Raw genomic sequence first — 25,205 nt, forward strand, 5'->3', positions numbered from 1 at the left:
GACATCACCTTGAGACCACCTTGAGACCAGACGTCTCTGGTCTTCAGGAGCCGGAGGATAGGACCCCCTCCCACTGGAAACTGTACCGGGGATTGTGAGCAAGACGGCGAGAAACACAATTACCGTCACCATCAGCAACCAGATGCCGGATGCGGCTAAGGCCCAGCACCTTAATTGGGGATTAGAGGCTGAACTTTACCGACGCACTGCCTTTGTGGCTTCATTAAAAGCTGGAAAATTCTCCACGCAGGTGCGATGACCTTTTGTGAAGTGGCCGAGAGACTGGCTCGACCCCAAGGAGAATCGTGCACCCAGCTGGACCCTGCAGCCATCTCCCCATCTGCCCCACTTCCTGCCCAGGGCAACAGGGGTTCACCTCCCATCCCCACTCTCCCCCAGTGCCTCCCCCTACCCCGGGGTGATGGTGACGGGAGACAGGTGACCAAAGATTTGCACTTACCTGTATGGCGTCCCCTGTTTCAGCCTGAGCAATCCTGGTGTCCCTGTATTATTTTTCTCCCCAGAGAGGAGGAAAGGTCTGAACTTGCTCTGAACTTCCATCAGTGTGTTTAGTAAAACCACTTTAAAACACGAAACCTACATGTTTCTCTTTAAAACGCTGGTAATCACGACCTGTCAACTCTGTCTCACATGATCCAGGTGGTAAAGGCCACAAACACAGATACCACGTGATTCTCCCGGTGACCCTAAGTAAGCAAGGACAGGAGAGGCTCTTCATGGCTCCTGAGGCAGAACTGGCCGGTTCCAGAGGCAGACCCCATCCCGGCCTTCTGATGCTCAGTCCTTCCCACCAGCCTAGCGTGGGTGTGTGTCCCGCCAGGTGGGACCTGGAGTGGCTGACGGCATCGGGCACCTGTTGAGTTGGGAAAGAGGAAGCGCTGCCTGGTGGGGGGCAAGTGAGGACAGAGGCCGTGAGGGCATGACTGTTCTGGCAGTCGAGGGATGCTGAGAAGAGAAGATCTGGGAGAGGAACGTAAGATCAAGAGAAGAATTGTCAAAGAATAATGAACAAGACAGAACTCAGGACCTCCTGGGAGAAGCAAACATATCTACTCTGAAGCCTTTCAAGGAAGGGCAACTGCTCCTCACCCGCCAGGCCTGGTGGAGGGCAGAACTGGACAGAACAACCTCTCTAAGGCCCTGAGGACTGGGCTTCAACGGTCTTTACCTCTGCCTGGGTGGCATGTCCTCTGGTCTTCTGGTTCTGGAAGGACAGTAACCAGCCAGCAGGCAGTCAGGGATGGAGACACACTTTGCTGATGGCACCACGGAAACCATAAAGAAACCTGAGTCCTGTCCTGATTCACGGAGCTTACAGTCTAAATAGGAAACTAAGAAAGACAGACTTCTAAAAATGAGTCATGATAACTAGATCATCTTCAACTTTCTTGCAACTTCAATTCAAAGCATTTTAGTACTTGATATTATGATCTTTATATTTGTCTTTATATAAAGCATTTAGTCCAATGTGTCCTGGAAAGCATAAATGTGGTTATTGTTGTTGATATTATTACCTTATTTTACACTGAATTACAAGCTACTTGAGGATGAAGCTATATTTTATTCACATTTTTGTCCTCTGTACCCAGTCCTGCATGTTTTGAACTAAATACAGAATAAATGTTTGTAAATGGTCAATGAATGAAGGTCATTTAAACTTTACAGAAAGTCTCTGGAGAGATTGTCTTTCCTCCAAAGACAAGGAATCTGAGATACAGGTAGGGAAAGTGATACACAGTTAGTGACAGAGCTGAGGCTAGAAGACATAGTATGCCAAGTGCATAAGGACGACCTAGAATTCTGCACTGAGCTGATCAAGGAGGGCTTCATAGAAGAGGTGTCACTTTCATAGGCTTTTTTTGCAATGAATGAACTTCAGAGAGACATATAAGGAAGAGGTATCAATAACAGGGAACTTCGTGAATAGCTCCTGGAGGAGGAAGGGGTGTTCTGCAGGGATGCGTTTAGAGAGCAAAATGTCCAACTTGGCAGGTGGAGACTAAGGCTGTGGGGGGCCTTGAGTGTCAGGCTGAAGTTGTGGCTTTATCCTGAAGCCCGTTAGGTCTGGATGCTACCCGGACCACCTTCCACCCAAAGACACCAACTCTGGGCCTGTGTCCCTTCAGTGTCAGGCAGGGCTGTGTTGGCCGCTAGCTTAAGATCCTGAGAGGATGGGAGCGCTTTCACCCCAGGGCGGCACAGGGCCATCTGCTGGGCAGCATGATTCATTCATTAGCACCAGGAAGAGAAGACGAGCAATCTGCCTCAGCCTCTAATGAGAAAGATTGGGGGCCGCGAGGTGCATGTTTATTACTGAGGGTGCTGCATTTATTATGGACTCTGGAAAGAAGAAGGAATCTGTGCTCAGGGACCATATGGAAGAGGTGGCAGGAGGAAGGTGCCCATGACTTTGAGCCCAGCCTCCCGGGCTCACACTCAGCCCCCTGAGAAATGTTTGCTCAACTTTGGATTCATTCATTCACTCAGCAACTATTTCTTAAATACCGTCTGTGTGTGCCAGGCCCCTACATTAAGGACTGGAGGTCTGTGCCTGGGAGGACCTTGAAATCTGGTGACTGTTGGGGACAGGTGCACAATCAGATACTGAAGAATAAATTCTGCTGGGATACACTCACCCAAAGCATGGGCTCCTAACCTAGTCTGGGGTTTTCCTGGACTGGAGGAATTATCTGGGGACCCTTGTGAGCCATGTAAGGGGCTGGTTCTTTAACTTTCCCACAAGAGGAGCCACTGGAAGGATCAAGACAGGGTGTCACAGGGTCACATCTGCTCTGTCTCACCGCAGGGTACCCAGCACCCGTGGCTGCCTCCTGCCTTCTCTCTTGTCTCCTTCCACCGTGCCTGTTCTGGGCTCCAGCTCCTCAGGGACAATGATGCCAGGATGCTACCCACCCTTGACTTCTGGAATTGGTGTGTCCAGCAGCTGGACAAATGTTTGAAGGCAGGATGACCAATGGGAATCATACCACATGGACTAATGACACGCTTGGTTCCCCGAATCTGACCCCAAAGGGCTGCTAAGGCCCCGCTGGCCTGGGTAGAGGGCAGCCACCCCAGACCAAGAACCGTCAGAAGACCTAGAATCAGTGTTGGGGCTAGGGTGTCCTAGAGCCCATGTGACAAGGGAGGGTGGAACAGCTCTGGGCGGGATTCTGAGACCCAAGCTCCGAGGACTCAGGAGCCCTGCAGTCCTGACTCCCCGCTGCACACCCACGTCAGCACAGGGCATGGAGGAATTGTGAGTGAATAAATGAGTGAGTGAGTGAGTGTTCAGATCCCAGGTCAGGCACTTTCTAGCTCTAAGACTCTGGAAGGGTCACTTCACCACCTGAGTCTCACCTTCCACATCTTTGAACACTGATTACAAAACGTCCTGCATAGAATTGCTGAGATGAGGACGTGTGGTGGCTATGAGGCTAGTACAATGCCTGACGCTCAGGAAATGTCAGAAAATTCTTGAGAGAATATGTCCCTGAATGTGTTAAGTTTTTTTAGGATTGTGCCCTATGTAGGAAATTAGATGACCTTGAGGGGGAACATTCCTTTCCCAGGTGTGGCCTCCCGGGATGGTCATTTCAGACATGCTGATCTCTGCTGAAACTGTGACTTAAAGGAAGCCTAGGGTTTGGTGAAAATCACACCAGTGACCTCAAATCTAGGTTTTTTGTCACTCCATCATCAGGGACCTTCAACAAAACTTCACTGGGCCCCCACCAGTGCCAGGCACACCGCCATTCTCTCCACAACACCCCAGCTGGGACAGGACAGAGTGCCCCCCTGCCCAAAGCCCAGCCTTAGAGACCATCTTACCCACCCTCCTCCTCTCACAGACGAGGGAAAGGGTGACGGGTACAAGGTCACTGAACAGAACAGTGATCTGAGCCTGGGGCCCTTCTTTCTGACTCCTGGTCTGGCTCCTCCCTGACACTGAGACTCGGGTCTGTTCCTGAGCTTTAGTGAATAGCAGTGATTGCATCACCCAGGTGTATGGGGATTGGAAATGAAGTGGGGGGGAGGGAGAAAGAGGGAGGGAGACAGCAGAGAAGAGAAATGGCTAGAGAAATGGGAGCTTATTGAGGCCTTATTGTCCCCCAGGCAGGAGAGGTAATTCTGCAGTGCCCTCCGGGAACTTTCCAGAAAGTTTGGGTAAGGCTGAAGAAATTACAGGAACAGAGTGGGGGCCGAGCTCTTCTAGATGGATCTCCCAGGGTCAGCCCCAGGGTCTCCTGTCTGCTCTTGAGATGGTGGATCTAGAGTTCCTACATCCATCCTTATCTATCCTTGGGCTCTGCAGGGGCTGTGTGGATGGGTGTGAGGCAGAGAAACAGGCAGGGAATGGGCAGAGAGAGAGACAGTTGTGTTGCCAAACCACATTCTAAACTACTGCCTCAGAGGCAAATTCAACTCGTGTGTGTGTGTGTGTGTCTGTGCACACACATGCATGTGCATGCACAAGTGCTAGTCAGAGTTTTCTAGAGAAAAGGAGCCAATGGGATGTGACTATGATATTATATATAGAATGTATATACACATGTATGGGCTTCCCAGGTGGCGCTAGTGGTAAAGAGCCCGCCTGCCAATGCAAGAGACGTAAGAGACATGGGTTTGATCTCTGGGTCGGGAAGATCGCCTGGAGGAGGACATGGCAATCCACTCCAGTGTTCTTGCCTGGAGAATCCTATGGACAGAGGATCCTGGCAGGCTATGGTCCATAGGGTCGCAAAGAGTCAGACACAACTGAAGCGACTTAGCACACATGCATATCCTATACATACATATGTGTGTGTGTGTGTGTGTGTGTACAATAAAGAGACTTATTATAAGGCTTTGGGTCATAGGCTCATGCAGTTATGGAGCTGGCAAATCCAGAATCTGTAGTTTGCCAGAATCTGGCAGATTGGAGACCTCAGACAGCTGATGCTATAATTTGAATCCAAAGGCCATCTACTATAGAACAAGAAAAACTAGTGTTGCAGATGAAATCCAAAGGCTATCTACAGTAGAAATCTCTTGCTCAAGGGAGGCTGACTTTTTTTCCCCTCTCTTCAAGCCTTCAACTGATTGGATGAGGCCCACCCACATTAGGGAGAGCAATCTGCCTTATTCAGAGTCCACAGATTAAATATTAATCTCATCCAAAACCACCTTCACAAAAACACCCAGAATAACATTTGACTAAATATCTTGGGCACCCCATGGCCTAGCTGAGCTGACACATAAAACTAACCGTGTCACAGAGCATGTGTTTGCGTGGTGTTTGGGGGAGGAGTAGAAGACATAGCGTCTCCCACACCCACACCAGCTCCCTGCACCAGGAAGCGTCCTTCCCATGGAACTTAGTGATGAGAAACCAAATCTCACCCAGATGGCCTCTCGGGAAGTCTGGGAGGGTCACGCTCAGGCCTGTGAGGACAGACGTGTTCTCAGGCCAGTGTGGTACAGTATGTCTCTTGGTGGGGGTCCCCGTCTGCACGAGTGATGTGTCAGCTCTGTGTCCTGGTCTGGAGGTCAGTATCTGGAAGTGACCAGAAACTAGTGGCAGGAATCTCAGTGGTGCTCAGTGAGGGCCAGGGAAATGAGCACCTGTTCTTCACAGCCACGCTGCCTGCCACTTTCCCAGAATAATGACACATCACTGTCCAGAGAGTTTCCCATTACCCTGCTGTGCAAGCCTTTCTTTGCAAGCTCACAGCAGCACTAAGTGGGGAGTGTCATGTCAAAGAGCTCGGGACTTGGCTGATACAGCAATCACCTGTCCCAGGAAGCCTGTGGTATGTGTTTATCAAACCAGGAAATGGCACGCAGAACACAGAAAAATGGACAAACTCTGGTGTCCTCAAAATAGGCGTTCCCAATTATCCAGTGAGATATGCCACTGTTTGCTTTACCCATCTGGTCTGGGATCTGACCCTCTCCCTTTTATCTAAACCGCACCCCTCCTGGAGTTCAAACCCTTTTCCTTTATTCTGGTCTCTGTAGAACAATAGCCAGTCACCCCTCCCAAGTTCCGCCCCCCGACTCTCCCGACTGCTGCCACCACCTACTTCACGCCCACATTTAACTTAGCTTTGGCTACCATCTTTAAAGTGAAAGTGTTAAGTAGCTTCCGTCGTGTCCAACTCTTTGCAACCCCTTGGACTGTAGCCCACCAGATCTGTCTGTCCATGAAATTCTCCAGGTAAGAATACTGGAGTACATAGCCATTCCCTTCTCCAGGGAATCTTCCTGACCCAGGGATTGAACCCAGGTCTCCCACTTTGCAGGCAGATTCTTTACAATCTGAACCACCTGGGAAGCCCATCCTCCTCATGATCAACTTGTTCATTCCTGGCCAGTGCCATGCTGGTTTTATTTCTGCAGCTTTAAATTCATCCTGATAGATGGCCAAGTGAGGTCCCCTTCTTTGTTCTTCTTTCTAAAAATTGTTTTAGTTATTTGCGCCCTTGATTCTACTGTGTGAATTTTGGGATCATTTCATCAAATTTCTGAAATCTCCTCCTGGGAGTCTGAGTCAAATTCATCAGATGTAAAGATTAATTGGGGACAAAGGGTCACCTTATAGTGCTAAGTCTTCAGGGTAATGAATACATTACATCTCTCTGTTTGTTTGTTTTCATACAATTTTCTCCAAAATGGCCTTGTACTTCTGTGGTTAGGTTGGTTTGGGATCCCCCAGAAGCAGTCTCTGAGCTAAAGATTCAACCGTGAAAGTTTATTAAAAGGTACAAGAAACGCAGAGGGGTGGGGAGTAAAAGTGTTAGCTGCTCATTTGAGTCCAACTCTTTGCAACACCATGAACTCTAGCCGGCCAGGCTCTTACACCCATGGAGTTCTCCAGACAAGAATACTGGAGAGAGTAGCCTTCCCTTCTGCAGGGGATCTTCCCAACCTAGAGATCAAACCCAGGTCTCCATATTGTGGGCAAATTCTTTACCATCTGAGCCACCAGGAAGCCAATAAAGCTTGCGTAAATTAGCCAGCTTCCAAATAGGTGACTGGAGCCGAATCCTGCAGGAAAACTCTGGAAAAACAGAGCAATGAACATTCCTCGGGGTTAGCTCAGCCAAGGGACAAGGGACCCCTCCTTGCATCACTCATCAGTGAAGGGCTGCCTTTGAGAAGATACTAATTCCGAGGTATTTGTCTCGGTCATGCAGGCAAGTGGCTTCTAGTAGTCCTGCCAGCAGGAGCTGGTGTCACAAAGAAATGATGATGGCAACCGAGGCGGTATTAGCACAGCATCTGCTTTAGGCCGCTTGCAGCAGAGATCCTTTCTCTCTCTCTAAGAGGGAAAACTAGGGCGATGGGTGGAAACCACAGGCAGTTCAATAGCAATAAAAGCTTTCTGTCTCATCAAGCTGCCGTGTGAGGTTGTAAGGGCCATGCTGGCAGTTTTCAAACAGAGGCCAGATAATATGTCAAGGATGTACAGAAGAGATTCCATCACTGATAAGAAGTTTGGACCAGCTCAGCAATTTTCAGTCCTTTCTATAGAGACTTCTAAGGCACTCATGTGAGTATAACCCCCAGCTCTTTCTCTTCCTCCAGGAAGGCTACCAAAATGCAATTAAGTCATAAACTATAACTGAAGATCCATTATAATGCATGCTTTTTTTGATGCAATAAATCATTTGCAGTGTTTACTACTTGTTTGTCCCCAGCTGTGTGCAGCACACACTCCAAGTCCCAGCAAACACAACAGCTGTTCCCAGTCCCGTGGTTGGAAACTTCAGAGCCAGTCTCCCTGTCCATAGGACAGGCATAGCGCCTGTCCTATGCCACCAGCTCCAGTGGGTGGACAGGCCAGGGTGTCGTGGATGGGACCTGGCTCCCCCAACCTCAGGGTGCCTCTTCCTCTTTTGGCAAATTGCTTGCTTGGCATATTGAGCAATTTCATGTTCTTCCATGTGAACATGGATAAACATCACAATTAATTATTCGAGCTTGAACAATCCGGTTTTGAGCACCGCAGGCTCCTATGGAAGATCGTGGCTAGGTCGTACCAGATGGATCCTCTGTAGAAACGCTCTCAGAATGTGGCTTCAGAGCAGTGGTTTCTTCGGGGGGAAGCTAAGGGTGAGTGAGTCAATGATGCAGTGATGGTGATCACTGAATCATTGGACACGAACTTTGAGCACGCTCCGGGAGATAGTGAAGGACAGGGGAGCCTGGTGTGCTGCAGTCCAAGGGGTCGCAAAGAGTCGGACACGACTTAGTGACTACAGAACAACAACAAGGGCTAGTGAAAGGACCAGGAGGAGAAGCAATTTCCTATGAGGGGCGAATAATGCAAAACATTCCCAACTCCAGTGAGCCCCTTCCATCAGAATTCTCCTTTCTGTTGGTGAATTCCCAGAGTTCTTGCGGGATTGGATGCCACTGTTTCCCAGCTCCCCCAGTGAGTACCAGGCTCCTCTGTCCATGGAATTCTCCAGCAAGAATACTGGAGTGGGTTTCCATTTTCCTCCACCAGGGGCTCTTCCCAACCCAGGGATTGAACCTGGGTCTCCTGTGTCTCCTGCATCTCAGGCAGATTCTTTAACCCCTGAGCCATCGGGGAAGCCCCCTAAAATGTTTCTGTCATGTTTATTGTGTACCATCTCTTTTTTAGTTTCTGAGAACATCGTGCCACATATAACAAATAACATCCTTGCTTTCACGAAGCTTATGTTCCAATGAGGAAGATAAACAAGTAACAAATAAAGCATCTATAAAATAATTTTTCTATGAATGAAGCAAATTGGTTAGAAGGTAATTAGGGGTGCTATTTTATTCAGGGAAGACAAGGACAGCCTCTCTGAGCAGATAACTTTTGAGCAAAGACCTAAGGAAGATGAAGGAATAAACAATGGAAAATGGAAGGAAAGAGAGCTTTAAGCAAAGGAAAGAGTGAAGGCAAAGGACAAGCATGGGATTTTTCCAAACAATGGGTCAAGTGAGAGATACAAAGGGAGTTCAAGGCCAAGTTAACCTAATTAGACCAAAGCAAGAGAAATGGAAAGAGTCGAGGAGGGCTGACCTCTGAGAGATGCGTAAGAGGACTGTGCCTGTCACGGCCTGGAAATGGGGTTGGAGGAAGAAGTCACATCCAGGGGCCAGATATGCCAGGCCCTGATGTTGAGAGTGCAGAGAGCCTTCTGGGCCCTGAAAGTGTTCTTTTTCTCAAAGAGCAACGCTCTCAGGATGATTTGTGAAGCAGGAAGTTCAAAATGAGCAAGCTCCTGGCTGGAAACTGGAAGACTCATTTGCGGTGATGTTTTTCACCCTCTAGCCCCTGGTTGCACCATCTGTACATGCAAGATGAATGCTTTTGCTCCTCTGTCCACTGAACATGTTGACGGTCATGGTGCCCCTTCCATGCGGAGGGATTCTGGGTCCTCAGGAGGCAAAACTGAATTTACTTCCTCAGCTCCTGCCCCTATGGCTGGTTGTCAGAAGCTGGGGTCCCACTTATCAGTAAGACCATTTTCATCCACACCTGGTCTCCTCTAAGCCTGAAAAAGCAGACCTTCTCGACGTCTGGCAGGGCCACCCCTTACTGTGACCCACTCCCCAGCAACAGAGTTGTCATGATAATGTTAGCTAGGACAGTCAGCTACCAGCGTGACTAGTGTGACTTAACACTGGCATCCCTTTCTTCTCCAAGAAATCACCTCTAAGCCACAAGGCAAATGGCAGGCTGGAGCACAAACACCATCTCTGCAAAGTAGGAGAGACCTGAGTCTTAGAACCATAGGAAGAAGAAAGCGTCATCCACAGTGAAGATCCAGGTGGAAGAAGCTGGGAGAGGAAGTCCTCGAAGCAGAGCTCAGAAGGAACTTTCAAAGTATGTTTCTGAAAGGCGAGAAGCCAGCCCTCCTCAAGCTGTAAAACTCAAAATTTCAAAAACAGGAATGGAGTACATGGGGTGGAGTCAGGAGAGTCCAGGGTCCCAGTTCCATGAAGCAGAGAAGGTGGGGCGAGACCAGGTGTCACACAAACGAGCTGTAGTCATGAGAAACGGTCCATCATCTCTGTGACAGTTGGGGGGAGAGAGGCTTTCCCCTGTGATTCACACGACAACTGCCTGTCCTCTCTGGCTAGAGGGAATTAAAGCTCCAGCCTCTCATACAAAACTCTGAGTACTAATAAGAAATTCTGATTACCTAGAACACACCCACCCACCCCGCCCCACACAAACCAACCAGAAAGAGCTCCTTCACGGAAAAACTCTCCTCCATCAAAAGTATTTGAAAAGGAACCAAAACAAGGTCTATGCACAAAAAGCAAGAACAAAGGAGGAAAGAAACAGTGAAAACAAATAGCAGACGAAAAAGAGGCAACATGAAACAGTTTTCACAGAGCTGAACAAATTGTGACTAAATATTTCACTATGATTTTGTAAAAAGAAAGTAATGAGGCAATTATCTCAGTGAAGCAAAAGCACTGAACAAAGATATGAAAGAAATTACTACCTATTATCTAAGGAAATAGAGAATTGAATGCATTATATAATTAACAGACTGTCTAAAGAAATAGAGGATTAAACACGTTATATAAAGTTATGGTTATGAAGGTAACTGCCAGAAAAACACAAATCTTCCAAATTACACACACAAGAAAAAGGAGGAAAACGGTTCACAAAGATGAAGTTTCTTAAATAAAATACCAGAAAACATGATAAAGCAATGACAGAATGTAGGCCAAACGTGTTTGTTGTTGTGGTTTAGTCGCCAAGTCGTGTCTGACTCTTTGTGACCCCACAGACTGCAGCACACCAGGCCTCCCTCTCCCTCACCATCTCCAGGAGTTTGCCCAAGTTCATGCCCACTGAATCAGCGATGCCATCCAACTGTCTCATCCTCTGTCACCCTCTTCTCCTTCTGCCTTCTATCTTTCCTAGCATCAGAATCTTTTCCAATGAGTCGGCTCTTCGCATCAGGTGGCCAAAGTATGGAGCTTCAGCATCAGTCTTTCCAATGAATTTTCAGGGTTGATTTCCTTTAGGGTTGACTGGTTTCATCTCCTTGCTGTTCAAGGAACTCTCAAGAGTCTTCTCCAGCACCACAGTTGGAAAGTATCCATTCTTCAGCGCTCAGCCTTCTTTATGATCCAACTCTCACATTCGTACATGACTGCTGGAAAGACCATAGCCTTGACTATAAAATGACAGAAGAAAGATCAAACATATACATCATATAAATCCATGTAATGAACTAAACTCACTTATTAAAAGAAAGATATATCAGATTGTATCAAAAAGCACAACGTACTCTTCTGCACATAAAAGCCACTTAAAACAAAGAGGTTTAAAAGTTTGAAAACAAACGGGTAGATAATGGTATACCAGGAACTTGCACAGGAAAACAGAACGGGTCATCATCTAATATCAGAAAAGTTGAATTTGTATGAAAGTACTCAGCAAGACAAAGAATAATACTTTATAATGCTAACTGATAAACTCACAGTGAAATTAAAGTTATGACTACCTATGGATAATATTAATCTCATATTATCAATATTTACAAAACAAAAATAAAAGGAAACATGAGGATAAACAGATGAAAATTTATCAGTAGTAAATGGTTTTAATTTAGCTATGATCACAGGTCAAGTGGATAAAGATTAAGCTTATAGAATACCAAAATAACATAGCTCAATAAGTACATTTAGCTTATATATTTCCAACTCTGTATCCTCAAAATGTCTTCATCTGAAATGTACTTAAAGTACTTTTTAGTATAAAATTTATTCTCTGGTCATACTGCACTAAAATTAGAAATATATAATAAAACCAAACACAAAAAATTCGTACACTGGGGAAAACATTTAAAGACTTTCTAAAACAATTCTTAGGTCAAAAAATGTATACAAATAAATGTGGTAGAAAAGCTAGAATATAATTGAGACAATATATAAAAATTCTACAAAATGCAGCTAAAGTAATATCAAGAGAGAAATTTATTTCAGTAAATAGTAATAATAATCAAGAGTCTATAAAATAAATGGGTTAAAATTCAGTTCTAGAAGCCATAAAAGTAATAAAACAACCCTTTGGAAAGCATAAGGAAAGACGTAATAGCTGGAGGCAGAAATAAATATATTAATTTGAAAAGGAAAATGTTTGTATAAATCTAGGAGCTGACTTTTAGGAAAATAAATAAGTAATCTAATTAATGAAAGAAAGACAAAGCAAAACTACTAAATAAGGCATAAGGAGGGGGAGAACCACAGATATAGAGGAAATTAAAACACTTAACTCTACATAAATACATCTGAAAATTTAAGAAAATGAATAATTGCATACATTGTATAATTTTCTAAACTGACAATAAAAGATAGAAAGCCTAAACAGAAAAATTACAAAAGAATAAATAGAAAATGTTGGCAAATTTTCTCCCCATGAAACTACCAAATGAGAAATGTTTATAAGATAATTTTCTATACCTATTTTTAAAAGAAGAAAAAGAAAATAGTGGTTTCTAATAGCCCTGAGTACAGAATGAAGCAGGTCAAAGGCTAAGAGTTTTGCCAAGAGACCACACTGGTCATAGCAAACACCCTCTTCCAACAACACAGGAGAAGACTCTACACATGGACATCACCAGATGGTCAACACTGAAATCAGATTGATTATATTCCTTGCAGCCAAAGATGGAGAAGCTCTATACAGTCAGCAAAAACAAGACTGGGAGCTGACTGTGGCTCAGATCATGAACTCCTTATTGCCAAATTCAGGCTGAAATTGAAGAAAGTGGAGAAAACCACTAGACCATTCAGGTATGACCTAAATCAAATCCCTTATGATTATACAGTGGAAGTGAGAAATAGATTTAAGGGACTGGATCTGACAGAGTGCCTGATGAACTATGGATGGAGGTTCGTGACATTGTACAGGAGACAGGAATCAAGACCATCCCCAAGAAAAAGAAATGCAAAAAACCAAAATGGCTGTCTGAGGAGGCCTTGCAAATAGCTGTGAAAAAAGAGAAGTGAAAAGCAAAGGAGAAAAGGGAAGATATTCCCATTTGAATGCAGAGTTCCAAAGAATAGCAAGGAGAGATAAGAAAGTCTTCCTCAGTGATCAGTGCAAAGAAATCAGTGAAAAGGAAAACAATAGAATGGGAAAGACCAGAGATCTCTTCAAGAAAATTAGAGATACCAAGGGAACATTTCATGCAAAGATGGGCTGAATAAAGGACAGAAATGGTATGGACCCAACAGAAGCAGAAGATATTAAGAAGAGGTGGCAAGAATACACAGAAGAACTGTACAAAAAAGATCTTCATGATCCAGATAATCACGATGGTATGATCACTCACCTAGAGCCAGACATCCTGGAATGTGAAGTCAAGTGGGCCTTAGGAAGCATCACAACGAACAAAGCTAGTAGAGGTGATAGAATTCCAGTTGAGCTATTTCAAATCATAAAAGGTGATGCTGTGAAAATGCTGCACTCAATATGCCAGTAAATATGGAAAACTCAGCAGTGGCCACAGGACTGGAAAAGGTCAGTTTTCATTCTAATCCCAAAGAAAGGCAATGCCAAAGAATGCTCAAACTACCACACAATTGCACTCACTCACACGCTAGTAAAGTGATGCTTAAAATTCTCCAAGCCAGGCTTCTGCAATACGTGAACCATGAACTTCCATTTGTTCAAGCTGGTTTTAGAAAACGCAGAGGAACCAGAGATCAAATTGCCAACATCCACTGGATCATTGAAAAAGCAAGAGAGTTCCAGAAAAACATCTATTTCTGCTTTATTGATGAAGAAGGAATTCATAGGGCCTGAACTTCATCTCAGGCCTGTCCGTGCTGGCTGTGCTCAACTGCCTCTCCAGTGGACTCTGAACTCTCTGCTTAGTGCTTGTGAGGACGACAATGGAAGGATAAGACCCCCTCCAGACAGAGGAATCCTGAAGATCACATCCAGGCTACTCATTGCCTAAGAGGAAGCATACCGTAATCACACCTGTCTCCGGACAGGTCATAAACTTTTTTTTGTATCTGTCAAGATGTAATCACAGGCTTATAGATTATTAACTGGTTGGAATGTAACTGCGGGCTTATTGACTATTGACTGTTTAAGACACGTACACATGGGGCAAGTGGTGGGTTAAGACACGTACACATGGGGCAGGTGGTGGGTTTAGACACGTACACATGGGATAGGAGGTGGGTTTAGACACGTACGCATGGGGTATAAAAGATTTTCACAAATGCTGGACGGGGTCCTTGGCTAAGAGGAGACTCTGCCTTGGGCCCGCCGGCGTAATAAACTGCACTCCACTATCTGCATTGTCCTTCTGAGTGAGTCTGTTTCCCGGAAAGCATGGCTATAACATTGACTATGCCAAAGCCTTTGACTATGTGGATCACAATAAACTGTGGAAAATTCTTAAAGAGATGGGAATGCCAGACCACCTGACCTGCCTCTTGAGAAACCTGTATGCACGTCAGGAAGCAACAGTTAGAACTGGACATGGAACAACAGACTGGTTCCAAATAGGAAAAAGAGTATGTCAAGGCTGTATATTGTCACCCTGCTTATTTAACTTATATGCAGAGTACATCATGAGAAACACTGGGCTGGAAGAAGCACAAACTGGAATCAAGATTGCCAGGAGAAGTATCAATAACCTCAGATATGCAGATGACACCACCCTTATGGCAGAAAGTGAAGAAGAACTAAAGAGCCTCTTGATGAAAGTGAAAGAGGAGAGTGAAAAAGTTGGCTTAAAAGCTCAACATTCAGAAAACTAAGATCATGGCATCTGGTCCCATCAATTCATGGGAAATAGATGGGGAAACAGCAGAAACAGTGGCTGACTTTATTTTTCTGGGTTCCAAAATTACTGCAGATGGTGATTGCAGCCATGAAATTAAAAGACGCTTACTCCTTGGAAGGAAAGTTATGACCAACCTAGACAGCATATTAAAAAGCAGAGACATTACTTTGTCAACAAAGGTCCATCTAGTCAAGGCTCTGGGCTTTCCAGTGGTCATGTATGGATGTGAGAGTTGGACTATAAAGAAAGTTGAGTGCTGAAGAGTTGATGTTTTTGAACTGTGGTGTTGGAGAAGACTCTTGAGAGTCCTTAGACTGCAGGGAGATCCAACGAGTCCATCCTAAAGGAGATCAGTCCTGGGTGTTCATTGGAAGGACTGATGCTGAAGCTGAAACTCCAATTCTTTGGCCACTTGATGTGAAGAGCTGACTCATTTGAAAAGATCCTGATGCTGGGAAAGATTGAGGGCAGGGGGAGAAGGGGACGACAGAGGATGCAATGGTTGGATGGCATCGCCAACTCGATAGACATGAGTTTGAGTAAACTCCTGGAGTTGGTGATGGACAGGGAGGCCTGGTGTGCTGTGGTTCATGGGGTCGCAAAGAGTCGGACACAACTGAGTGACTGAACTGAACTGAATAGCCCTGAAAATTTTTTAGAGCATAGATGAAAATAATTTTTCAAATTCTTTTGAATAAAGGAAGCATAAAATTAATTCCAAAACCTAACAATAAACTAACACTCTTATAAGCATTATTAGCGATCTTCTTTACGTGGGGTGGGCAAGCTGGCGACTCAGAGGAGTGCAGACGCTGCTGGTGACCGTGTGGCGCATGGCTGTGGGGCCAGGAACTGAAAGATAGCCAGAATGGCTGAAAATGGTGATAATGAAAATGGCTACTCTGGAGGCCAAAATCTGTCGTCAAATTGAGTATTATTTTGGAGACTTCCATTTGCCACGGGACAAATTTTTAAAGGAACAGATCAAACTGGATGAAGGCTGGGTACCTTTGGAGATAATGATAAAGTTTAATAGGTTAAACCGTTTAACGACAGACTTTAATGTAATAGTAGAGGTCCTACATAAATCAAAGGCAGAACTCATGGAAATAAGTGAAGATAAAACTAAAGTTAGAAGACCTCCAAGCAAACCCCTCCCTGAAGTGACTGATGAGTATAAAAATCATGTAAAAAACAGATCTGTTTATATTAAAGGCTTCCCAACTGATGCAGCTTTTGATGACATAAAAGAATGGTTGGACGATAAAGGTCAAGCACTAAACATTCAGATGAGAAGAACGTTACACGAAGCATTTAAGGGTTCAGTATTTGCTGTATTTGATAGTATTGAATCAGCTAAAAAGTTTGTCGAGACCCCGGCCAGAAGTACAAAGACACAGACCTGCTAATACTTTTCAGGGAAGATTACTTCACCAAAAAAAATAAAGAAAGAAAGCAAAATAAAATGGAAGCTAAATTAAGAGCTAAACAAGAACAAGAAGAAAAACAAAAGCTAGCAGAAAGTGCTGAAATGAAATCTTTAGAAGAAAAGATTGGCTGCTTGCTGAAATTTTCAGGAGACTTAGATGATCAGATGTGCAGAGAAGACTTGCACACTCTTTTCTCAAATCATGGTGAAAAAAAATGGATACACTTTGTTAGAGGAGCCAAAGAGGGAATAATTCTATTTAAAGAAAAAGCTAAGGAAGCACGGATAAAGCAAAAGAGGCCAATAATGGTAACCTACAACTAAGGAACAAAGAAGTCACCTGGGAAGTATTAGAAGGAGATGTGGAAAAAGAAGCACTGAAAAAAATAATAAAAGATCAACAGGAATCTCTAAACAAATGGAAGTCAAAAGGTCGCAGATTTAAAGGAAAAGGAAAGGGAAATACAGCTACCCAGGCTGGGTCTGCTAAAGGAAAAGTACAGTTTCAAGGCAAGAAAACTAATTTGATAGGATGATGAATGTGATGAAAATGGTGCATCTGGAGCAGTAAAAAGAGCACGAGAAGAAAGAGATGAAGAAGAACCTCCATCAAAACAACAGAAAACAGAAAATCGTGCCAGAGACCAGTAGTTTAATAAACAAATTTTTTATTCATTTTAATTAGATTTTAAGCTGCTTTTGTCTTTGGAGGCTGTTAAAAAGAAAACCGAATTAGATCCACTTCGATGTCTACCTGTAAGAGAGGAAGAATTTTTGTTGTTGTTGTTGAACTTGTCTTTTGTTATCGAAATGAGCTTTTTTAATGTGCAGTTCTGTTTGTGTTCTTTTGGATTATTCAAATATCAAAAGAAACATTCTTCCATTAAGTTGCCTTTGTAATATGAATGTATTAGTACAAAGTAATAAAATGTATACTGCACAAAAAAAAAAAAAACATTATTAGCAAAAATTCTAAATAAAGTGAGACACTAACACTGGGTGAGATTTTTCCCAGTAATGCAAGGAAGAGTCAATATTAAGAAATTCATTAACACATTTACTGAATTAACAGATAGAAAAAGAAAAGTGATATGATTATCTGCACAGATGCTAAAAAAGCATATGATAGAATTCAATAATCTCTCTTTTCGCTTTAATTTATATGTAGTAGTGCTCAGATGCTCAGTTGTGTCCCACTCTTTGCAGCCCCATGGCCAATAGCCAGCCAGGCTCCTCTGCCCACGAAATTTTCCAATCAAGAATACTGGGTGATGATTTTATATGTGTGTGTGTGTGTGTGTGTGTGTGTGTGTGTGTGTGTGCACGCAAACCATTATTGAGTTGTATACTTAGCAAATTGTGCTCTTTACTGTATATGTGGGGGCTTCCCAGGTGGCACTAGTGGTCAAGAACTGCCTGTCAAAGCAGGAGACATGAGAGACACAGGTTCGATCCCTGGGTCAGGAAGTAGGAGTAGGAAATGGCACCCCACTCCAGTATCCTTGCCTGGAGAATTCCATGGACAGAAGAACCTGGCGGGCTATGGTCCATAATGTCACAGAGAGTCAAACATGACTGAGCAACCAACACTCACTTTTCAGTCATCATCCTGATCCTAATATGGGACGTTTCCAGCCCTCCAGAGAACTCCCTCAATCTGCTTTCTCCGTCAGTAATCTCTCCTCCAAGGGAAACCTTGTCCTCACTTTTTTTTTTTTAAACCGTGTATTACTTTTTTGTCTCTTTAGGAATTTTCATATAAATTGAATCATACCATAGTCACATTCATTCATTAGACTCTCTTAATTAAGAGGTTTTAATGACAACTCCCTCAACATGATAAGATATATCTCTCTGAACCCCAGAGTTTAAAGAGGAAACATCAGAAGCATTTTCAGTAATGGTAGGAATTCAGAAAAAAATGTTCACTATCATTGGTAGTAAGCTGTGCTAGAGTACTAGCCAATGCAGTTAGACACAGAAAGAAATTGGAGTTATAAATATTGAAAAGGAGGAGGAAATTTTTTCAGTATTTTCATCTGGGAAACCCTAAAAATACAACAAGGAGGAAAAAACACCAAATAAACTATTATAGTTCAGTTCGGTCACTCAGTCTCTTTGCAACCCCATGAACGCCAGCCCTCCCTGTCTCACCAACTCCCAGAGTCCACCCAAACCCATGTCCATTGAGTCGGTGATGCCATCAACAATCTTATCCTCTGTCATCCCTTTCTCCTCCTGCCCTCAAACTATTATAAGCAGTGAGAGATTTCAGTGCCCTGGCTAGATGCAGAATTAGTATATAGAACTTAAGAGCTTCACATAAGCAAACAACAAATGACAATTTGAAGGCATACTAGAAGACAGATTCCATTTGCAACAGCAAAAAATACACATACAAATAAAGATGAAATACTAAGCAATGAAAATTAATGGTAAATGTGCAAGATTGATGTGAAGAAAACTAAGAATACAAAAAAAGATTTGAACAAATGAAAAGGCATATAATGGTCTTGACGACGCTTAACATTACGAAGATATAAATTCTCCTCTATCTATGAATATAATTAATGTAAACTATACATTTAAGTATATTAAAATATAAAAGTATATTCAAGTATATTATAATGCTACAAAAGTTAAAACATTGTGATATGACATATGAATAGACTAACAGATCATTGGCACAGAAGAAGAAAAAAAACAGAAATAAATCCAAATAACCTGTGAAATTAGTACATTATAAAGAAACCATATGAAATCAGAAGGGATAAATGGATTCTTTAAACAAAAATTAATTCTGGGAAGATAGGAAGAAAACCCCCCAAAGAAATTAATTTTTATTCATATAACACCTCCACAGGAAGAAATTCCAAATGTTGAATAACAGTTTCAAATACAAAACTGATATCATAGTAACATCAGAAGAAAACATGGGAGAACACTTTTTTTATCACCTTGGAGTATAAATGACCTAAATATGATCCAAACCTCAAAGGCCACTAAAGAAACACCAAAAAGATTGTCAACATAAACGTGTTTAAAGACCTGCATAGCAAAAGCAACCATATGTAAGATTAAAAGACAAACCAAAAGCAGAAAATATCTGCAAGTCATATCACAATTTCTTTAACATATAAAGTGTTCACAAATCAATAAGAAAAAGAATCTAACAGAACAATAAAAAAAGGCATGAAGCATTTGGAACAGTTTATTGAATAGAAAATGCAAATGGGTTTTAAGTATAGGGGAAAAATAATTAACTCCACAGATGATGAGATCTACAAAATAAAATTATGCTGAGATATCATTTGTCACCTATTAAATTGGCAATTATCAAAATGCTAGATATTGCTAAATTACTCCCCATAGAGGTGACACCAATTTACACTCCCTCCAACAATGCATGATAAAATATTATCCCAATACACTCTTTGTGCTCATATATTGTTGATGGAGGTGTAAACTGGTATAACATCTATGTAATTTAGCAATATCTAGTGAAATTAAAAATGCATGAACACTCTTGATCCAGAAATTCTACTTCCAAAAATGTTTACTTGGCCAGATTCCAGCATGAGTGAAATAAAGTCGTCTGTTCTTCCCATCATCACTGTAACTGCAAAAGGTTAGACAGTAGTTCACTAGTTAAAGAAAGTACTTATGAGAAATTGTGGTCGAAAGTGCAAGGGGTTGCAATAGAATGTTATAAAGTATACTACCACTTATGTTGTAAAAAGAAAAAGGAAAAAGGGGAATATATATATATACATATTGGACATGTGGAACCTTTAAGCTCTATCTTAAAAGAATGCCTAAGAAGCTAGTAACATTTGTCACTATCAGGAAGAAGACCTGAATGTCTAGGGGACAGTGGTAAGTTTTCACTCGCGTATAATCTTGTACTTTTTGAATTCTGAATGATTCTGAAGATCTCCCATAATCGTAGGGCTTCCCTGGTGGTTCGGTGGTAAAGAATCCACCTGCCAATGCAGGAGACACGGATTCAGTCACTGGGTCATGAAGATCCTCTGGAGAAGGAAATGGCAACCCACTCTAGTGTCCTTGCCTGGGAAATGCCATGGACAGAGGAGCTTGGCATGCTGCAGGCCATGGGGTCAGAAGGAGTCTGACACGGCTGAGCGACTGAACACCACCACCGCCTCCATACCTGACTACTGGAAAAACCATAGCTTTAACTATACGGATCTTTGTCGGCAAAGTGATGTCTCTGCTTTTTAATACTCTGTCTAGGTTTGGCATAGTTATCCTCCCAAGGAGCAAGCGTCTTTTAATTTCATAGCTGTTCCAAAACCCAAGAAAATGAAATCTGACACTGCTTTCACATTTTCCCCATCTATTTGCCATGAGGGCTTACCTCATAGCTCAGTTGGTAAAGAATCCTCCTGCAATGTGGGAGACCTGGGTTTGATCCCTGGGTTGGGAAGATACCCTGAAGAAGAGAAAGGCTACCCACTCCAGTATTCTGACCTGGAGAATTCCATGGACTGTATAGTCCATTGGGTCGCAAAGAGTCGGACGTGACTGAGCGATGTTCACTTTCCCTTTCATTTGCCATGAAGTGACAGAATTGAATGCCCTGATTTTCATTTTTGAATGTTGAGTTTTAAGCCAGCTTTTTCACTCTCCTTTTTCACTTTCATTAAGAGGCTCTTTAGTTCCTCTTCACTTTCTGACATTTACCACATCTTCTTTATCCATCTATCTGTTGATGGACACTTAGATTGCTTTCATAGCTTGGCTATTGTAAATAATGCTGCAATGAACACTGGGAGTGTTTCTTTTCAAATTAGTGTTTCCACTGTCTTCAGATTTTTACCCAGGAGTGGAATGGCTGGATCATATGCTAGTTCTCCTTTCAATTTTTTGAGGAAGCTTCATACTGTTGTTTTTTTTTTCACAGAGGCTGCAAAAATTTACATTCCCACCAATAGTGCACTAGAGTTCTCTTTTCTCCACAACTTCCACCAGCATTTGTTATTTGTAGATCTTTTAATAATAGCCATTCTGACAGGTGTAGGGTATCTCATTCTAATTTTGATTTACATTATGATTAGCAATGATTGATGATTCACTGAGCATCTCTTCATTTGCTTGTTGGCCATCTATATATCTTCTTTAGAAAAATGTCTATAAGGGTCTTCAGCACATTTTTAATTGGATTGTTTGTTTTTTTAAATATTCAGTTGTATGAGCTCTTTATATGTTTTGGATATTAACCCCTTATTGTTCATATCATTTGCAAATACTTTTTCCTATTCAGTAGGTTGTATTTTGGTTTTGTCAATAGTTTCCTTTGCTAGTCAAAAGCTTTTAAGTTTAATTAGGTCCCCTTGTTTATTTTTGCTTTTGTTTCCTTTGCCTTAGGAGACAAATCCCAAAAAATTATTGCTACATTTTATGTCAAGGAGCATTCTCCTTATGTTTTCTTCTAGGAGTTTTATGGTTTCCAGTATTATGTTTAGGTCTTTAATCCAATCTTTTTGCATATGGTATGAGCAAATGTTCTAGTTTCTTTATTTTACATGCAGCTGTCCAGTTTTTCCCACCACCACTTAACTGAAGAGACTATCTTTTCTCTATTGTGAATTTTGCTCACTTTGCATAGATTAATTGACCGTAAGTGTGCAGGTTTATTTCTGAACCATCTTTTCTGTTCCAGTAATCTAGGTGTCTTTATTTGTGGCAGTTCCATACTGTTTTGATGGCTGTAGCTTTGTAGCATTATCTGAAGTCCAGGATCATAATAACTCCTGCTCTGTTCTTTCTCAAAACTGTTTTGGCTATTTGGAGTCTCTTGTGTTTTCATACAAATTTTAGAATTATTTGTTCTAGTTCTGTGAAAAATGCCATTATTTTAATAGGGTGTGTCACATATGATCTTTATTGTATTGAAGTATGCTCCCTCTATACTGATTTTGAAGAGAGTTTTTACCATAAATGAAAACCAAAAGCTTTATCTACATCTATTGTAATGATCATATGATTTTTATTCTTCAGTTTATAATGTGGTATATCATATTGATTTGTGGATACGGAGCCATCTTTGCATCCCTAAGATAAATCCCACTTGGTCATGATATATGATCCTATTAATATATTGTTTAATTTGGCTTGCCAATATTTCATTGAGGATTTTTGCATCTATGTTCATTGGTGATATTGGCCTGAACTTTACTTTCTTGTGATAACTTTGTCTGGTTTTGGTATCAGGATGAGATTCGCCCCATAGAATGAGTTCAACGGCATTCCTTCCTCTTAAATTTTGTGAAGTAGTTCGTGAAGGATAGTTAACTCTTTTCTAAATGTTTGGTAGAATTCACCTGTAAAGTCATCTAATCTTAAACCTTTATTTGGGGGGAGTTTTTCTTAATTAATGATTAAATTTCATTACTAGTATTTGGGCTATTCATATTTTCTATTTCTTTCTGGTTCGGTCATGGGATATTGTACATATCTAGGAGTTTGTTTCTTCTAGGCTATCCATTTTATTAGTGTATAGTTGTTTATAGTAACCTTTTATGACCCTTTGTATTTCTGTGGTGCCTGTTGTAACTTCTCTGTTTTCATTTCTGATTTTATTGATTTGGGCCCCCTCTGTTTTTACCTTGATGAGCCTGAAGGTTGCTGAAATTTTATCACTTGTTTATCTTTTCAAAGAACCTGTTAGTTTCCTTGATCTTTTCTACTGTATCTTGATCTCTGTATCATTTATTTCTGCTCTAATCTTTATGACTTCTTTCCTTCTATTAACTTTGGATTTTGTTTGTTCTCTCTCAAGTTCCTTCAGGTGTAAGGTTATGTTGTTCGTTTGATATTTTTTCTTCTTTCCTGAGGTAGGTTTGTATCATTATAAACTTCCCTCTTAGAACTGCTTTTGCTGTGTCATACAGATTGTGGATCATTGTGCTTTTGTTTGCATTTGTCTCCAGATTGTTTTTTTTTTTTTTCAGCTGTAGGTTTTTCCCTTTCATCTCTTTAAATGTATCACACCATTCCCATTTGTCCTGCAAAGTTTTCACTGAAAAGTCAGCTGATAGCCTAATGCAAGTTTCCTTGTATTGTAATGTTGCTTTTCCTTTGCTATTTTTAATATCCTGTCTTTATCTTTAATTTTTACTGTTTTAATTACAATGTGTCTTGGTGTGGTCCTTTTTGGATTGATCCTATTTGGAACTCTGTATGCTTCCTATACCTGGATATCTGTCTCTTTTTTCAGTTTAGGGATGTTTTCAGCTCTTCGTCTTCAAATATGTTTTCTGCCCGCTTTTCTCCCTTCTGCTCCTGAGACTCCTATAATGTGAACGTTAGTATACTTGATGTCTCAGAGGTCTGTCCTTACTTCTTATTCTTTTTTTTTTTTTTTCTATTTAGCTTCAGTGATTTCCACTACTCTATCTTCAGCTGGCTGATTTATTCCTCTGAGTCATCTAATCTGCTGTTGATTCCTTATAGTGTCTTTTTTCATTTCATTTATTGTATTCTTCATCTATGTTTGGTCTTCTTTATGTTTTCTAACTCCTTGTTAGAAACTTCTCATTTCTCACTCTGTCCATCAGTTCTTTCTTGAGGTCTTTGATCATCTTTATGATCATGACCTTGAACTCTTTATCAGGTAGATTGCCTGTCTCCACTTTCACTCAGTTCTTCTGGGGTGTTCATCTTATTCCTTCATTTGGAACATGTTCTTCTGTCACCTAATTTGCACTTTTTATTTCTGTGTATTTGGTAGGTTGGTTACATTTCCTGATCGTGGAGAAGTGGCCTATTGTAGGAGACATCCTATGCATCCCAGCAGCAAACTTCCCTCCTGTCACGGGAGCTATACGCTCTACAGGTGCTCCCTGTGTGGGTTGTGTGGTGGTCTACTTTGGTGGTCTGACTACTGTGGGCAGTCTGGTTAGATGTGAGGCCCTGCCTTGGGCACAGGCTGCAACCACTGGTTGAAAGGGTCAGTTCACAAGGCAGCTGGATGTGGAATCCCAAGTGGTCCCAGGACTAGTTCTAGCTCACAGATGGGCAGAGCCAGGGTCTGGGGTGGGTGGCTGTGGTCCAAAGTTTCCAGAGCTAGTGTCAGCCTGCTGGTGGATGGGGCCAGTTCCTGACACAGCTTGCTGCAGCTTCTGGGGTGTCCCAAAGCTAGTACTGGTCTAAAGGTGGGTGGGGCTGAATCCCGGGGGTGGCTGGCTGAGGGGTTCAGCACACTTCAAAGCTGGTGTTAACCTGGGCTGGTGGTAGGTCTAGGACCCAGGAGTCCTGGGGCTTGTGCCAGCCTGCTAGTGTATTGGCTGGGTCCTGACAAGTCAGGGTGTGGTGCTGTGGTGGTCCTGGGGTTAGTGCCCACCTGCTGGTGGGTGAAGCCAGGTCCTAGGGCTAGTGCTGGCCACTGGCGGGTAGAGCCAGATCCTGGGGTCTCTGGCTACAGGAACCAGGTGTCTCAGAGTCAGTATCAGACCGCTGATGAGTGGAATCAAAGCCACGGTGCTCCTAGAGCTGGTACTGCCTCACTGGTGGGCAGGGCTGGGCAGCCGGGTCTCTGGTTGCAGTGTCCAGAATGTTCTGAAGCTGAAAAAAACTGCTTTAATAATTATTTTAGCTTCCATTTATCAATTGCTTTCTACTTCCCAGCATGCTTCTAAGATTTTACAAGCATGATTCCATGTGATTCTTGCAATAACCCTATATAGTAGCCTACTTTCCATAGGTGAGGAAACTAAGGCACAGAGTTTAGGTGACTTATCTAAAAATCACAGAACTAGAAAATACCCAGCACTCAAGCCAGGACTGAACCCAGGTAGTTCTAGTAAGGATACGCAGAAGCCCCAGATGTTCCTCCCTCCGATACACACACTGCATGTCTACTTGTGGGTTGCCCGTGAGGTGGACAGTGTATTAATATAGATCAGCTCTGTCCCTTCTGAGCGGTTCCTGCTTTCAGAGTC

General features: G+C 42.5%; 1 pseudogene across 1 annotated transcript; it reads left to right on the top strand.

Annotated features, from left to right (window-relative positions):
• Positions 1–15,681: 15,681 nt before the first annotated feature.
• Positions 15,682–17,181, top strand: LOC122449748 (annotated as a pseudogene). The gene has a single exon (XR_006272014.1). The product of XR_006272014.1 is annotated as a lupus La protein homolog (transcript).
• Positions 17,182–25,205: the final 8,024 nt, after the last annotated feature.

The sequence above is a fragment of the Cervus canadensis genome, chromosome 11 (assembly GCF_019320065.1).
Source record: "Cervus canadensis isolate Bull #8, Minnesota chromosome 11, ASM1932006v1, whole genome shotgun sequence".
NCBI lineage: Eukaryota > Metazoa > Chordata > Mammalia > Artiodactyla > Cervidae > Cervus > Cervus canadensis.